Source organism: Lithobates pipiens, unplaced genomic scaffold (genome assembly GCF_037356315.1).
Source record: "Lithobates pipiens isolate NorthernLeopardFrog02 unplaced genomic scaffold, aLitPip1_a1.2 Scaffold_27, whole genome shotgun sequence".
NCBI classification, from domain to species: domain Eukaryota; kingdom Metazoa; phylum Chordata; class Amphibia; order Anura; family Ranidae; genus Lithobates; species Lithobates pipiens.
Window position 1 is genome coordinate 145,162,640 of NW_027507788.1, and position 18,676 is coordinate 145,181,315.

An 18,676-nucleotide genomic window follows, 5' to 3' on the forward strand; every position below is an offset into this window, starting at 1 on the left:
CTCCTCCAAGGCTGCAGAGGACGTGAATCAGGCTGCACTGATGGTAATGGTGAGTCTGCATTCATAGCAATATGGGGGCTGCATTCATGGCAATGTGGGGGCTGCATTCATGGCAATGTGGGGGCTGCATTTATGGCAATGTGGGGGCTGCATTCCTGGCAATGTGGGGGCTGCATTCATGGCAATGTGGGGGCTGCATTCCTGGCAATGTGGGGGCTGCATTCATGGCAATGTGGGGGCTGCATTCCTGGCAATGTGGGGGCTGCATTCCTGGCAATGTGGGGGCTGCATTCATGGCAATGTGGGGGCTGCATTCCTGGCAATGTGGGGGCTGCATTCCTGGCAATGTGGGGGCTGCATTCCTGGCAATGTGGGGGCTGCATTCATTGGGGGCTGCATTCATGGCAATACGCTGGAGGCTGCATTCATGGCAATACGCTGGGGGCTGCATTCATGGCAATACGCTGGGGGCTGCATTCATGGCAATACGCTGGGGGCTGCATTCATGGCAATACGCTGGGGGCTGAATTCATGGCAATACGCTGGGGGCTGCATTCATGGCAATACGCTGGGGGCTGCATTCATGGCAATACGCTGGGGGCTGCATTCATGGCAATACGCTGGGGGCTGCATTCATGGCAATACGCTGGGGGCTGCATTCATGGCAATACGCTGGGGGCTGCATTCATGGCAATACGCTGGGGGCTGCATTCATGGCAATACGCTGGGGGCTGCATTCATGGCAATACGGTGGAGGCTGCATTCATGGCAATACGCTGGGGGCTGCATTCATGGCAATACGCTGGGGGCTGCATTCATGGCAATACGGTGGAGGCTGAATTCATGGCAATACGCTGGGGGCTGCAGATGGGCACTGACCCTTATTTTGCTTCACATGTCTTTATTTAAAATGTAAGATTTTTATTTTTATTTTTTTCCTGAGACTTCCGTTTTAAAGTGAAGGTGTGTGGTATAAGCCAATTAAATACAGTATATCCAAATAACACACCCGAGCTCATCTGTTCACCACACACAGCACAAAGGCAAGATAATTCTTGTTGGGCCATGTATTAGTGCTCGGATGAACACACTTAGACCGAATTTTAATGGTTTAAAGAATGTCAGACAAAATGGTCGGCCCTCGAGCATGTTCACTTCATCAAATCTGGCCCTTTTTGAAAAAAGTTTGGACACCCCTGACTTAGGGGGATGGAGAACTTGGATGTACACAGCCCTGCATTCCATATGTAGTGCACCCCTTAATCCCCCGTTCCATATGTAGCGCACCCCTCAAACCCGCATTCCATATGTAGCACACCCCTCAACTCCGCATTCCATACATAGCGCACCCCTCAAACTCACATTCCATATGTAGCGCACCCCTTTACCCTGCATTACATACGTAGCGCACTTCTCAAGCCCACATTCCATATGTAGTGCACCCCTTAATCCCACCTTCAATATGTAGCGCACCCCTCAAACCCGCATTCCATACATAGAGCTCCCCTCAAACCCACATTCCATATGTAGCGCACCCCTTTACCCCGCATTACATAGGTAGCGCACCTCTCAAACCCACATTCCATATGTAGCGCACCCCTTAATCCCACATTCCATATGTAGCGCACCCCTCAACCCCGCAATCCATACGTAGCGCACCTATCAACCCTGCACTCTATACAAAGTTTACCCCTCAATCGTGCACTCTGTACATAGCTCAACCCAGCAATCTGTATGTAGCTCGCTTCTCAACCATGCACTCTGTACATAGCGCACTCTTCAACCCTGTATGCTATGTAGTCCACTCCAGGACCCTTCAGTATGTATATGGTGCACTCCTGAAATCCTGGTTTATAACAATGCCTCACTGTTAGTGCAGTTTAGCCACACTGATGCAGAGGTAATGATGTGCAGTAACCTCTAGCAACCAATCAGTAAACAGTAATAATCTGCTATAATCTCTAGCAACTAGTCAGTGAGCAATAATGATGTGCAGTAACCTCAAGCAAGCAATCAGTGAGCGGAAAGGATTTCCAGTAACCTCTAGCAACCAATCAGCAAGCAGAAATAATGTGTTTTTTCTATATTTCAATGTTTTTATTGAAATTTTTTTAGAAATAACAAAGTTAGCAGATACATTTAGATCAGTCTCCAAGTTTTCATTATGACAAAATTAGAAATATCCAAGGTATAATTAACCAAATTATTGCATATTCTATTAGTATAGTAGTACAAACAATAATCATAGGATATTTTCAGTTAAGTCTGCTATTCAAAAAAAAAGAATTCCAGTATGTAACATCAACCAGTTTTAAGTGTGCAATTAATTAACTAATCCCCCCTATAATTTTAGCTAATGTTCAGCATTACAACCATATAAAGTGGTGTCCCTGTCAGGTCACCTGAGACCAGGTGACAGATGCACTCCGTAGGAGTCAATTAGGTGATGTGGATGGATGCATTTTAGCTATTTGAGTGTGTTTAAGCTTCTAGCAACCATTCACTGAGTGGCAATGATATGCTGCAAGCTTGTGCAACCAATCGCAATTGCTGCCTAATCTGCTGCAGTAAACTGATTTTGAGTCTATCTGCTATTTAATGTATATCTCAGAATCGGGGGGGGGGGGGCAGTGATCCACTTTATGGATACAAATGGAGAGTCCTGGAGTCTCTTGTTTCTTGACACCAAAGTGTGTAAAATAATTAAATAAAATAAATAATAAGTACCTAACCATATTTGGTGATAAGGGCCCCGATCTGTTACAGAACTACAATTTGATCTAACATTGTTGGGAAGTTATAATTATTCCATTTAGGTCCAAAAGGGCAGTAGAATAACCCCACTGTAAATACTGTTATAATTGTTTATACATTAGGGTACAGTTTGTACCCTAAGAAATTAGTTAAACCTTTGACTAAAAACCTATTGCAAAGAATCGGGGGACCCCTAAGAAAATGTTTGCCCAGGGGCGAATCAATATTAAACACGACCGAGGCGTTGGTGGAGACCCATTTACAGGGATATCTGCAACAGGCGCTGCAGCGTCCCTGGATTGGGTGGACCTACCATGTCACCCACACCACGTACTCCAGGGGTGTCTCAGTGCTAGTAGCCAAGTCAGTGTCCTTTGAGCTTCAATCTATAATACTGGATCCACAAGGCAGGTATGTATTTATACACGCTATGATAGCAGGTAGCCTCATCTTGATACTTGCCTGGTATATTCCCCCCCCCCTTTAATTCCACCATACTTAGTGAAGGATTCTCACTTAATGCCAAATACCCAGCCACACCAGCAATATGGCTAGGAGATTTTAATATGGTAACCAATTCCTCTCTCGATCGTATGGGACAGAGTTCACAAACACCCATGCCAGATCGAGACACCAGGTTTGGCCGCCTAATGACGAGCTTTGATTTGGTGGACACTTGGCGACACATTTATCCAAAGGGTCAAGCCTACTTGTGCTTCTCTAGCTCCCATTCTACCATGTCCCAAATAGACCATGTATGGCTATCCAGTACCCTAATCCCCAAACTACAAAATGCTGGATTCGGCCCTTGAATCCTATCAGACAACTCCCCCTAATGGATTGAGCTGACTTCATATGACAACCCCCCCCCCCCCCCCAAAACTGGCATCTAAACCCCTTTTGGTTGACCATACTCCCAGACACAGACAGACTGGTCATGGAATGGGGTTTTTTTTTTTTCAAAATAACACTGACATGACCTCCCAAATGACTGTATGGGAAGCATTTAAAAAACACGTTAAATGCTCTTCACCGAATGCATTTTCCAGGTTTAGGAGAAATTCCAAGTTAACCTACGTTCAAGCTACTGCACAGTTAACTATAATGGAGGATACCTATGTGGCATCTCCTTCACCCACCACACTGGCACAGCTGAAGCTTCAAAATAGGGCAGTTGATCAACTGTGCCAGGAGCAGGCTTGGTACAAGATGTTCTTTAGTAAGCAAAAGATTTTTGAGCAGGGTGAACACCCAGGTAAACTAAACTACTCGCCTACTTGGCTCATTTAGACACCACACCCCTAGTGGTTATTACCCTGAGGTCTGAAGTGAAGGGGGACATCACAGATCCTGCCCTGATTGTCAGGGAATTCACTAACTTCTTTAAAGTGCACACATCTAAGGTTAGCTATCCTCCACAAGACCTGGAAAAGGAACAGGTAGAGATGCTTGAGGCCACCCTCACATTGGATGACATCAAACTAGCCATCTCACATTTTGCGAAAGCAAAAGCCCCCGATTCTGATGGACTACCAATTGAATTTTACGTCCACTTTTTCGGAAACCCTTATCCCTAGACTACTTATCTGATACCAAGCGATATTTAAGGACAATGCCCTCCCAGAGTCCATGCGTGAAGCCATCATAGTTCTGATCCTTAAACCAGGCAAGGACCCTCACCTACCCGAGTCATATAGGCCTATCTCACTCTTACAAATGGATATCAAAATACTAGCCAAAATCCTGGTCAAAATCCAGGCCTTGCGTCTGAATTAGGTTGTTCTTTCTCTTGTGCATCCCGATTAAACAGGCTTCATGCCAGCAAAAAACACAGCCTTTAATATTAGACGTCTCTTCTTGAATATTCAGGCTTCCCAACATCACATAGGTTTTAGAGTAATTGTCTCCCTTGAAGCAGCAAAAACCTTTGACTCAGTTGAGTGGCAATACCTTTGGCAATTTTTACGCTGTCCTGGGTTTGGCCCCAACTTTGTCAAGTGGCTCACTATTTTATATAATGCTCCATAGGCTGGTGTGGTGGCCAATGGCTGGACCTCTGCTGCCTTCCCACTCTCCCACTATTGTACGCACTGCCAGATGAACCCCTGGCGATAGCACTCAGAGAACACACAAACATTTACAGGTTAATATCTGGCCCAGGAGAGGAAAAGGTTGGGCTATACGCAGACGACATGCTACTCTATCTTTCAGACTCAGGCCCCTCCCTCCAGATGGCCCTACAAATCATTGAAAACTTTAGTAAGTTTTCAGGACTTAAAATGAATTGGGACAAGTCCCAGATCCTTCCCATTGATGCATTTCCTTTGTCAAGAGACCAAGCCGATCTACCCCAGTAAGAGTGAATACCCTAAAACATTTTGGAATACTGGTTTCCAGAAACACTGGGTGACTTCATTCCACTAAATGTAGAGCCAATAATCCCGCTCATTAAGTCCAAAACTTAAACATGGGCAAGGCTACTGGTGGGGGTGAGGGGGCATATAGGATTAATTAAGATGCTACTCCTACTCAAAATCCTATATGTGTTATGGCATTCTCCAATATACATACCTCTTAAATACTTTAAAATCATGGATACACTTTTGCAATCCTTCATATGGGGTCCAGGTAGGAACAAACTTTTTACGGAAGACCTAACAGTGTTCAATGACACTGGTGGGCCTTGCAGTACCAAATTTTGGGACTTATTACCTAGCAGCACAGCTCTCCTACCTATATCACATAGACAAGTCAGATAAACATAGATATCTGGCCCAGGTACTGGTATGCAACTCGGAGGATTCACAACTCCCACACCCATTTTGTGATGTACTGGGAGGGCTGAAGGGCTCTATGGTCTATCTAAATTGCTCTGGACTCTCATTTCAGCACAAAAGGATTTGGGATCTGGTGAACCCTATGATGGAATTCCCTGTACTCCACGACAATTTCCCATTGTGGTATAATGAACTCCTCCCGGAGGTCCTCCAGATGCCTGACCTCACAATATGGATATATTACATGCTTTTTCGCTTCTTTCAGATGCATCATGCACGTCACATTCAGTTTATGGATACATACCCTACTTTATCCTCCATAGATATGTTGGAGGTAATAGAAGGGAAGGACCACGCCAGCTCATATCTCACTTTTACAATATGCTCACCACGCCACCTGCAACATAACTAGCATATTCTATCAAGCAGAAGCGGGTAGATAATGTGGGAGAACTGGAAGATGAGGATTGGGGTGAAGTGTTGGAGACCCCTAAGTTGGTATCCCCCAAACTGTCTGACAGACTCACACAAACTTATATCATGCATAGGGCGTACCTGACTCCACAACGTCTAGCTACGTTTTGCCCCTCCTGCAGTGCTATGTGCCCCAGGTGCCTGATCTTGGCTGGCACCTTTAATCACATCATCAAAATCAGGGCATTGGTGTATATGACCAGCTTTACTCAACTTGTAAAAGAACTGATTGTCACCAGTGGAGGAACATACCATGAGCATGAGCAGTTTATTAGATGATCATCTGTCAGTTTTTGTTTTGGAAAGTCAAAGCAGAATTGTAGTTTTTTTTATCTCCCCCTCCCAATTCTTCTACAGAAAAAACAGCATTTTTAAAACAGCTTACCTGTAAAATCCTTTTCTTTGATGTACATCAGGGGACACAGAGCCATATAGTTACTATGTGGGTTAATAGGCCATCAATAGGTGATGGGCACTGGCACGCGCTAAGACCAGAAGTGCACTCCCTATATAACCCCTCCCACTACTGTGAGTCCTCAGTTTTGTAGCCAAGCAATACAAGTGTATACCAAGAAGGGAGGGACCTCTGTGTCCCCTGATATACATCAAAGAAAAGGATTTTACAGGTAAGCTGTTTTACAAAGCCTGTTTTCTTTTCATACATCAGGGGACACAAAGCCATAGTAGTTATTATGTGGGATGTCCCATAGCCAGTGGCGTAACTAGAACCTTCAGGGCCCCGATGCAAGAAACCATGAAGGGCCCCCCTGAACCCCAGCCAGGGCCCTTCCCTCCGAGTCCGGCGGGGGAACTCCAGGGCGTGGTCACAGGTATGACCTTTGTGAGCCCTGTAGTTCCACCACTGGTATCAGTCGTTTTTTTTATAATAATTTTTTTAATTTTTAGGTGCCCCATTGGGGCACTGTCCCTAGGCAGGATGGGGTCCCCATCCCCAGAAGTTGATGAGGTCTTTTTCTCCAGGGCAGATGAAGTTACTGCCCCCAGGGGAGAAGGGGTCCCTGTCCCCAGGGGAGGTGGGGGTCCCTGTCCCCACGTGAGAAGGGGTCCCTGTCCCCAGGGGGAGATGGAGGGGGTATGTAATGGTGTGTGGGGGATGGGATCCTCTCACTCACTCACCATGACCAAGCTCTAGGCCGCACACTCATCCATGTTGGCCTGGGATCCATCCAGTGTGCTGGACGGGTGATCAGCATATCTCCCAGAAAGACCTTTCATCATCTGTGTATGACGGGGGAGGAGGGGGGCTGGCAGACAAGCCTGCAGTGTCCTCCGGGGAGCCGACTCTCATAGGGCTGAACTGCATCTGTGTGCTTAAAGTTTGTTTACCCGGGAGAAGTATGCAGTGCAGTGTGGTCCGGACTCGGGGGGGGGGGGGACTCTGGCTGGGGAGAACAGACATCGGACTGAGCTGCAATGCATGGAGCAGGAGAGGGGTACTCTGAGGAGCCGGCTGAGGACACAGGTCATGCGGGGAATGCACAACTAAAGAGCAGCCAGTGCGATAGTCGAGCATGGAGCTCTGCTAGTCACCCTCCATCTCCAGCCACCCGTGTGCATGGTTCACTGGTACCCCTAGCTGCCTATGCTGCTGCCGGCCATATGTAGAGGGGGCTGCATGGGCCCCCTGCATCACAGGGCCCGGTTGCGGTCGCGACTGCTGCACCCCCTATGGTTATGCCCCTGCCCATAGCAATGGCAACTGAAGGGAGGGAGACAAAAAATAGGGCAAAAAAGAGACTAGATGACTCCTACTGCAGCCTGCAGCACACTACGCCTAAAGGCAATCTACTCCCTCTATATTAGGCTCCTCAGAAGAGGATATATTAGTATGTTCCAAATCTCTTGGAAGATCTTCCTGATCCCCTGCCCCTTGCACCTCAATAAGAGGGTCCTGAGCACTAGATGGGGATCTGCTATGTTTAGACCCACTATGGAGGGATATCATAGCATCAATCTTCTTTTCCACATTACAAATGGTAGAAGAGAAAACCTCCTGTGTGATATATACAGGGACTGATGTGTCCAGCGCAGCTGCAACAACAGTCTCCCCTGATGGCTAAATCTGACCAGCCGCATCACTCTCAGAGGAGGATGACATTCTTTTGGAAATGGATTTAGTTTGTTGTGAAACCACTGACCCTTTAGAACCGTTAGAGGAGTTCCTGGTCCCTCTTCCACTCATAGCCTGAAGCACAAAAGCAGAGGCACTACCAAAAAGAATGTACACTGCTAGATTATAGTCCAGCGCTATAAGCTGCTATTAATACCTAGCCTGGTAAAGTAATTATGTGTCAAAGGAAAATGCCTGTTTCTCTAAACCTGAAGTAAGCCACCCCCTGCTCATGTGGCCCTCCACAGCCAGTAGCAGCTACACACACAGTGCTTTAAAAACTTCCTCCACGTGAGGCCGGCGTCTGACGCCATTAGCCCCGCCCCCCACACTGATTACGGCCCCTCCAGCTTTCAAAAGAAAGTGTTTTCCCGTGTGAGCGGCGAACTTCAGTCGCCCTGCAAACAGCTGATATGAGCGGCGGGGGGGGCTAAAAACCACCACTGAGGGGCCGCGCGGTTTGTTGTTGTTGTTTTTTTAAAGAATACTTTCGGCATACAGTTCCCCCGAAGGGGTTAACTTCAACATTGGGGCGCAGGAGGAGAAACCAGTCCCCTCTTTCTTACCGGAGGATCTGCCTGCTTTGGCCGGAGGAGAAGGAGGAAATGAAGGCTTCTGACACAGCGCTGTTTCCAGCATCAGGCGGTGAGTGCTCAATACAGCCCCCAGTGGTGACACATAGGCATGACAACATTCTAAACTTAAAAGGAGAAATTCATAACAAAAACTCAACTTACCTTCCCGCTGCAGGGTTATCTGAGATAAACCCAATCTTCCCCCTTCACGGTGGGCTCTGAAACATTCAGGAAACCTTCAGGAACAGGGGACCCACAATCCTGGACCTGCAACAGCACCCTGCCAGTAAAACCTTTTTGGCCTTACTACCAGTACTGGATCCCAGGGACCAGCTCTCTAAAAAGAGAAGCATTCGCAAGCAAAATCTTGTTTCTTCGGACACGAGGCCCGGGTACCATTCCTTAGGCCCATTAAAGGACACTCTGAATGGATTCGGTCAGCATGGCTAGCCCCAGCAAGGATTGCTTCCAGTGGAGCTCAGCACAGCACATCTTTACTCGTGACCAATACACTGGCGAAAAAACGGAAGACTCCCAGTAGTGGGAGGGGTTATATAGGGAGCACACTTCTGGTCTTAGGGTGTGCCAGTGTCCATCACCTATTGGTGGCCTATTAACCCACATAGTAACTACTATGGCTCTGTGTCCCTTGATGTATGAAAAGAAAAAAAAACGTTTTCTAAACAGTACTCATCCTCTGCACACTTCAGCACTGCTCATGGTATGTTACTCCACTGGTGACAATCAGTCCTTTTACAAGTTGAGTAAAGCTGGCCATACACCAATGCCCTGATTTTGAAACATGATTTGAAAGTCCTTAAAATTGTATCCAGGTATGCTACTTTAATAGAATGCCAAGGATATGGTTTCTATTGTGCCTAGGGCATGTGTATTACCATATGTGCAAATTTCCTGAACAAAAATTACATTCACAGTTAAAACTGTTGAGAAAAATTGCAATTCTGCAAAACTTATCACCACTTCGGTCAAAATGGATCACTGATTTGACCTCACTAACCTTAGAAAATCGAAAAACTAAAGCAAATTCTATTAGCGTACAGACAGCTTACCACCCAGCATCATTCAACCACTTTGTGTGAGGCCCATCTGCAACTATATCTCCCGGAGATTCTGTCGGTAACATGAAGTTGTTCCTGACTCTGCACACCTCCTGTAGCTGTTAGAAAGGGTCTCCACTTTCCTTGCTGGATTTTATATTTACTTTATTATGTGGGACATGGAACAGAAGGAGCTGAAACACACAAAGTTTTCTGGTGGACACGAACAGAGTAAAGGAATTAGGGTAGGAAGAAAATACTGTTGGAGTATCCAAGACACATAAGTAACCAAGGGTGATGAGAACAGGACAGGAAAACTAGGAAAAGACGAACAGAGGTTCTAACCATTCCATACTCTATTCTAAATATTTTTGATGTCTGTGTTGTAATTGTATTGATTTGCAATCATTTTATGTCCCGTGAGAAGAGATGAGAAAACTCTACATCGTGGACACACACACACACAGCATTTGAAACCTGACAGGTTCTGCCCGGTTTCCTCTCTAAAACTTAAAGAAAAAGAGAAAAACTCTTTGGAAATATCCTTTGAAAGAGAAGTATGGCCAAAGATTTTTTGGCCATACTTCTATTCTGGGTCACAGGAATGCACTTGTTTCTGCACTCCTGTGACCCAGAATCAGTTGACAGCAGGTAAAGCTGACATCACAGATGCTGTTTATGCTCAGGATCCACTGACAGCTGGCTCAGCTCCTCAGCTGTTTGAGAGCCTGAGCCAGCCGCTTCTGCCCTCTCCACAACTTGGCACTCCAGGGAGCACTGGAGAGGCAGAGCAGAGAGCTGGTGACTGTTAGTCACCTCTCTCCGCTCTGCCCCTCCAGCATTCACTGGAGCACTGGGCTGTATAGGCAGCGAGAGTGGCTGGATCAGGCTATCAGTGACTGAGAGGCTGAGCCAGCTGACAGTCAGCGATCTCTGCTCGGTGAAGATCGAGTACTGAGCGATCAGGGTTCATTTGATTGCTCAGTTCTTGGTCTTAGATCTGGCGGGAGAGTATACAAGGTGAGTATGTAAGTTTGTTTTTTGCTTTCCTACACTTCTCCTTTAAGTCATCAATGCTTGGTGGACTACTAATGATTGCCATAAAATATTTAGTGAAGTGACAATGTTTCCACAATTTATCATTAATAATATATTGATTTTTTAGTTTTTGGCTACAGGGAATCTTTAAAACATCTTTTGGGTTATTGTGTGCTGCCTGTGTCCTGCTGAAAAGATCTCCCTTCTCATCCTATCCTAAAGATGCAACAGGAAATGAGACAAAATCTCTGTAAACATAAATCACATGTTTTTCATGGAATTTTCAAGGAACTTGTGTCCCACATGGAGGGTTTCCCATCACTTTTTGTCTTCCCCATTCCATCCAAAACAAAAAAATGCATTTTACATTTTACTTTGACACAGGTTTTAGATAACATTTATTTTATTCCTTGCAAGCTTTCATAGTCTATAGGGGGTGACTGCAGCCTCTTGCCATTTTTCATGAGCTCTGTAATTCCCTTCACTGGGCACTGGGCAGATAAAGATATTTGGCCATATGACTTATGCCACGTACACACGATCGGACTTTTTGACAGCAAAGGTCAGACGGAACGAGTCCGTCTGACAATTCGATCTTGTGTGGGCTCCATCGGACCTTTGCTTGCCAAAAATCCGGCGGACTTTAGAAATAGAACATGTTTTAAATTTTTCCACCGGAACTCCGCCGGACCGAGAAATCCGTTCGTGTGTATGCTAGTCCGACGGACAAAAACCGACGCTAGGGCAGCTATTGGCTACTGGCTATGAACTTCCTTATTCTAGTCCTGTCGTACATCATCACATTCAAATCCGTCGGACTTTGGTGTGATTGTGTGTGGCCAAGTCCGTTCGTTCGGAAAGTCCGTCGGAACTCCGCCGAAAGTCCGTCGGACCTAGTCCCTCGAAAAGTCCGGTCGTGTGTACGTGGCATTACACTGTTAGGCTCGATTGACACTAATGTGTTTTTTTATGCTTTTTGCACAAACACATCTAATTTGTTTTAACATGGGTTACGGGGACTTTTTTTCCAGCAAAATGCAGCATTTTACATGTAATAGAATTCAATGGACCCGCATTCAAAATACAAGTACTGCATTTTTACAGCGATTTTACATGGGTTTTTTTGGGGCTTTACATTCATTGTATATAGCTGGTTGCTAAGGTGCAGGCTGGGAAGCCAGGCGCCACATCCTTAACAACCGATGAGTCATCAGGAGATGTCATACTGGCCCAATCACCAGGTGAAAACAGGGGAACAGTAGATAAAAGCCTAAAAAAACAGAAAGCTAATGAAGCCACCACATCTAATGGTTGTAAGCTGCAATATATTACAATTTTGTTTTGGGTTTAATACCACTTTAACCCAATTTGCTCTTTGCACTTAACAACTGATGAGTAATCAGCTGTCAGCAGGCTTCCCCGCTGACAGCTGAATGTAAAAAATAATAATTGCCGGCTAAAAAAAAAATCCCCCAAAAAATCCATACCTGACCCTTATCTGAGCATGTTGCCTGGCAGGTCAGGAAAGGGAGGGGACGAGCGGTGCTTTGAGGCAAGGGGGGCTGTCATGAACATAAACAAAAAAGAAAAAACATCACAGTCACAGAGACCCCACATTTGGAGGGTAGGTAGCTGAAGTCCTACCCCACCACTGCTCAAAGTAGGGCTGCTGCCACTTATCTTTCCTGAGATAAGGGGCATCTTGTGCAGCCTATCAGAAGCTACATACAGAGCAGCCAGTTTAAATAGAATCTGGCACACTCTGTTTGCAGCAGACTGAGAGAAGGAGCTCACAGTGCCTCTCACTTATTGTCAGAAGCACTGAGATTAATGGATAGCTTGGAGCCTTGACCAATGGTAAAGCACCATTGGAACAAGCTGTCCAATAAAAATGCCTGCCTCTCACTGCAGTGTCATAGAAGGGAGCATGTGTAAAAAACAAATGCTCCCTTCCAGCCAAGCCCTCCTAACTAGAATGAAAAGCATGCAAGGGAGAGAGCCACCAGGTGACTTTGCCAATGTTCCCCGCCCCATAGCTATTTAAGAAATGTCAAACGACGTGGCAGGCAGACAGCGGGGGTGTTCGTGGCGAGCAGACCATTTTTTTGTGGCTTTTTTTGAGTCCGGCAGTGGCGGTGGCAGCGCCATCATGATTGATGATGGATCTACATCGGGGGGCATTGTTATTTTATTTTTTAATAAAGGAATTGTCAAAAACTCTTATACTGTCTTATACTATTCACTTTTACACTTTTTTAGTGAATTGGAAGGGGTACTATGTACCCCATACTCATTCACATGGGGAGGAGCTGGGATCTAGGGGCCCCTTTGTTAAAGGGGGCTTCCAGATTCCAATAAGCACCTTGCCCAACGACCCCCACAACTAGAGCCCAGGGTTGTGGGGAAGAGGCCCTTGTCCCCATCAACATGCGGACAAGCTGCTTTGGGACAGTGGCGTCACTAGGGGAGTGCGGTGGAGCAGTGGGTGTGGACCACACCTGGGTGATGCCCGCCAGATGGGTGACACCAGGAGCAAACTGAGCTGGGCCACTCTGATGCCCCTGAAGGTCCATCCACCTGCTCCTCTCTTTTTCCTCCTCCAAATACCACTCTGTCCTCTGCGGGTGCAGGTGACAGCCAACTCGGGAGCTGCAGCTGTCCTTGAAGAAGGGATCCCCACACTGCTCTGTCTACCTCCAGCATGCCTGAGCATGACACACATCCCTTCCCCTGTACATCTCTCCTTGCCTGGGTGCTCCGTCTGGAAGCAGACATCAACATTATGAAGCTGCTGACTGAGCCAGTGAGCCCCAGTACCATCTAAGTGAGTGGGCACTGCCAAGACCCTGCTCCCTCTCTCTCCCAGCCCCCCACTCTCTCTCTTTCTGCCCCCTCTCTCTCCCTGACACCCTCTCTCTCCCTGACCCCCTCTTTCTCTCCCGCAGGTTGAAAAAATTGTTGGGGGGTAACACCAGGTTTTACTGCACCGAGTGACACCAACCCTAGTGATGCAACTGCTTTGGGCTGGGTAAGGCAGAGCCCTCCCCCGCATTAAAGCATCCCACCCATGTTGAGGGCATGTGGTCTGGTATGGTTCAGGGGGGGGGCGAGCTAGCTCGACCCCTCCATTTCCTAACCTGCATGCTTGGATAAGGGTCTGGTATTGATTTTGGGGGGGACCCCACGATCTTTAAAAAAAAATTTGGTGTGGGGTTCCCCTCCAAATCCATACCAGACCCAAAGGGCCTGGTATGGATTTGGGGGTGGACCCCACAACGTTTGTTTCAGAAATCTTTTAGCCTGAAATTCTCTTTTTTACATTCAGCTGTCAGTGGGAAACCCCCCTGACAGCTGATGACTCATAGGCTTTCTGTCCTGCTTCTTAGCAACCAGCTATATATAGTGTTTTTAAATGAAAAAAAAAATCATTAAAAACGCATCAAAAATGCAAAACTTGCATTACTGGAGCGACTCCAATGAAGTCTATTACACACAAAATGCCATCTGCTGTGGGAAAAATTTCCAGACCCTTTCCAAAAATTCACCGGCTGAAATACGCATAGATGTGAACATGTACCATAGGAAACCACGTTAAATGGACTGTAGTGCATTTCTGAAAAACGTAAAACGCACAAAAAAAGCGCATAGGTGTGAACATCTCTGTCATCCAAAATGGAAAAACAGGATTTTTATAACAGCTTACCTGTAAAATCCTTTTCTTTGATGTACATCAGAGGACACAGAGCCATAGTAGCTATGTGGGTTATATCGGACCGACAGGTGAAGGACACTGGCACGTCCCTAAGGCGTGTAATCCCCTATATAGCCCATCCCATTACTGGGAGTCCTCAGTTTTGTAGCCAAGCAATACAAGTGTATAACAAAAGGGAGGGACCTCTGTGTCCCCTGATGTACATCAAAGAAAAGGATTTTACAGGTAAGCTGTTATGAAAATCCTGTTTTATTTTCTTACATCAGGGGACACAGAGCCATAGTAGTTACTATGTGGGATGTCCAATAGCAATGGCAACTGAAGTGGGGGGAGACACAAAAAAAAAACAGGAGGCCAGAGGACTCATACTGCAGCCTGCAGTATACTGCGCCCAAAGACAATATCCTCATGACCTTTAATATCGATTTGATAAAAGAAGACCAAGTCGCGGCCATACAGATCTGAGCCATAGAAGCCTCCCAGTGGTGACACATAGGCATGACAACATTATACATAGAAGGAGAAATGCCTGAGAAAATCTCCCTTACCTTATCCTCGCAGCAGGGTTTTATCAGAAATAAAGACCAAATCTTCACCCTTCACGATGGGCTCCGAAACCTTTTAGGAAACCTTCAGGAACCGGGGAACCTCGGGTTACCCACAATCCTGTACTTGCGACAGCACCCTGCCAGTAAAAACTTTATGGCCTCACTACTAAAAAGTACTGGATCACAGGGCCCAGCTCTCAAAGAGAAGCGTTCGCAAGACAAAACCTTGTTTCTTCAGACACGAGGCCCGGGTACCCTTCATTTAGCCCATGAAAAGACATCAGAACGGATCCGGTCAGCATGGCTAGCCCCAGCAAGGATTACTAGCTCTGCACAGCACATCTTTACTCGTGACCAACACCTTAGACACTGGCGAAAAAACGGAGGACTTCCAGTAATGGGAGGGGTTATATAGGTGAGTACACGCCTTAGGGGCGTGCCAGTGTCCATCACCTGTCGGTCCGATATAACCCACATAGTAACTACTATGACTCTGTGTCCCCTGATGTAAGAAAATAAATAAAAGTTGTGGGTCTTAGGTAGCCTTTAATTTTAAGTTTATTAAACCCAAAATCAAATGTAGCCAGGTGTTGGGCTACAAAAACAGGGAGAAGGAGATATTGATCTTTATTTGCCTCTCTCCCTCTACTGTGATATTAATGTTATGCTGTACCATCCTCCTCCAGCCAGCAGAGGAAGAGCTAAAACCAAGCAAGCCCATAGACCTCTATGCAGAGTGCTGAGAATGCTGGGAGTTGTAGTTTGAGACATGCACTGTGCAGTAGGAGGAGTCGAGAGAGGACTTTTAATAAACTGCCTGGGAAAGTTCTTCCTCTTACTGAGGGAGAGCACCTCTGTCTGGATATGTGCTTGCCAGCTGGAGACCATACCAGCAGAGATCCAAGCCTAAGACTGGGAGTGAGGACACCTGGGAAAGTGCAGCACAACCCACATCACAGCAGCCGCATCCATGGGCATCTGTCTGCCCATGGCAAGGTGTCTGCACACAGACACTGCTGTCTGTGAGCAGTCCTTGCAGGGTCCGCTGCGGCCACTGTGGACTTTTTTCTGAGTCTGCTGCTCTCTGACTCGCTGAGAGCGTCCCTCCCTCACCCTCCAATGTGATGGCTTGGGCCTCAGCTCGGCCACTCAGCTCCAGTCCCTCCTGTGTACTGTGTAGAGAGAATTGTAGATCTGGCCGGTGGAGTCCTGCTTGCACACGGAGTGATCTATGGGACTGTCTGGGTGAGGGACTGTCTGTGCTGTGGAGCGGCCGACCAGCATGGGAGAGGGAACTGGGGAACAGCCAGGAAGCCTGAGCCGAGGAAGAGGAGGGAGCAAGGAGGACTCGTGGAGTGGAATATATATATATATATATATATATATATATATATTCTTTGCAAGGGGCGAAGCAGGAGAGCCTGGAGTGTGGTGCTGTAGGAAAAGTTGGGGATTCTATTCTATACACAGGTGAAAAAGGGTTATGCCCTGTACACACAACCAGTTTTCCCATCTGAATAAACTCTGAAGGTTTTTCCGACGGAGTTCCTGCGGAATAACACTGAAACTGTCTTGCGTACACACGATCACACCAGTCCAACCGTCAAGAAAGCGGTGATGTACAACATGTACGACGGGACTAGAAAAAGGAAGTTCAATAGCCAGTAACCAATAGATTCTGTCTTGTACTTGCTTCAGAGCATGCGTCATTTTTTGGTCCGTCGGAACAGCATACAGACGAGCAGTTTTCCCGATAGGAATTGGTTCCGTCTGAAATATTTAGAACATGTTCTATTTCTAGGTCTGTCAGCATTTTCAACGTAAATAGTCCGATGGGGCATACACATGATCAGAATATACGATGAAAAGCTCTCGTCTGACTTTTTCTGTCAGACATGCTCGTGTGTACGCGGCCTAAGTGTAAGAAAAAGCCTCGGCCTAATGCAACCGGGGGCTGTTCGTCTAATTGGGGGTCCATGTACCAGTTAAAGTCTCCCAAGACATACATAGGTACATCTGGATGGCCCAACTGAAATTCCAGCACCGCTTGCAGGCCCTGATGACTATACGGAGGTGGGATATATACATACCTCCCAACATTTTGAGATGGGAATGAGGGACACCTACCAGCAAATGTATGAAGGCATAGGACACGCCCTCGCCTTACCCCCTTTAAAGGAGAATTAACCAAAAAAAGGTTAAATAAATCCACAAGGGCTTATTTTTACAACAAATGCGGCAATTTAGAAATTGGATGAAAGGTTTAGCACTGGGAAACACTTTTTGAAAGATAAAAAGTACATTTTATATACTATATAGATCAGACCAAAATGAGGGACAAATGATGGGGAAAGAGGGACATTGCTTCAAATCAGGGATAGTCCCTCAAAATCAGGGACAGTTGGGAACTATGTATATACAAAAGCAAGTATACATTTCAAAGAGAACAGGCGACAATGTAAAATGTCCACCACACTATCCAGTTCCTGGTATTCTAGTGAGCCATGTATCAATACACTCACCCCTCTGGAAAAGGAGGTGTGAGTGGAGTGATAGGCCTTGACCACCCACCTGAATTAGAGGTAAGACAGGGAGTCAGGGGTAAGGCGAGTCTCCTGCAATGCACAAATAGCAGGGAGATACTTCCTCATAATTGTGTAAAATATTGTGCCCTTGAGGGGGTCGCCAAGTCCCCTAACATTCCAGGACATCACAGTTAGCACATTAATCCCCCCTGTCATGGTAGATACATATCAGAGCATTTAAATATGGCACATTCCTCATTAATCCAGACGGGTTCCCCCTCTCCAAACCCAGTGAAGGGTAGCTCGCACAGGGCAAAACAAACAATGTCTAAGCGATGAAGTGTTGTGATCTCTGTACTGTACTGCATGAATAGTTCCAACCAAACTGAACCTTTGAGTGCAACGGCACTCAAAGTTATGTGTGTACAATACATAGAATTGCGGCCTTAGATATGACCACTAGCAGATTCTGTAATGCCCTGGTCTCAGCCACGAACCCAAAGGCACTCAGGAGAAGACTTGCAATGAAGGATTGAACAGCAGGTAAGTTAGTAGGACAACAGGTCCTGTGTCCCGCTGGCATAACAACCACCAGCCGGGGATCCACATTTGGCAATTCATGACACATTAATCACATTGTAGGAATTTGCTTAGCACACGCTCTCCGTAGGGAGATAGAGAGCAAAAAAAAAACAACAGCTGTTATTCCCAGCACATCAGATTACTGTTGCACATTAATGAAGAAAAAAGCAATTAAAAAGGGGACTGCCCTGGCACTTGTGAGCCAGTACCACCTGGAGGCCCGGAGCAGGTCAATCCTTTTCTGCCGCTGGCCTTCTGGCCTGACGAAAAGCATTCTCATTTGTATCCAACCAAGTTGATGCGTCAGCTTCTTTTTCAAAGAAATGAGCCTGGCCTCTCACAGTGATGCAAAGCCTTCCCGGTTAGAGCATAGCTTAAGGCACCTGTAATTTCTGTAGCCTTTTTTTAACCTCAGTGAAACGGGCCCTTCTTTTCTGCACATCCGAGGAAAAGTCAAGATAGAAGGAGATACGTGCCCCGTTAATCTGTACATTTTGCCTTT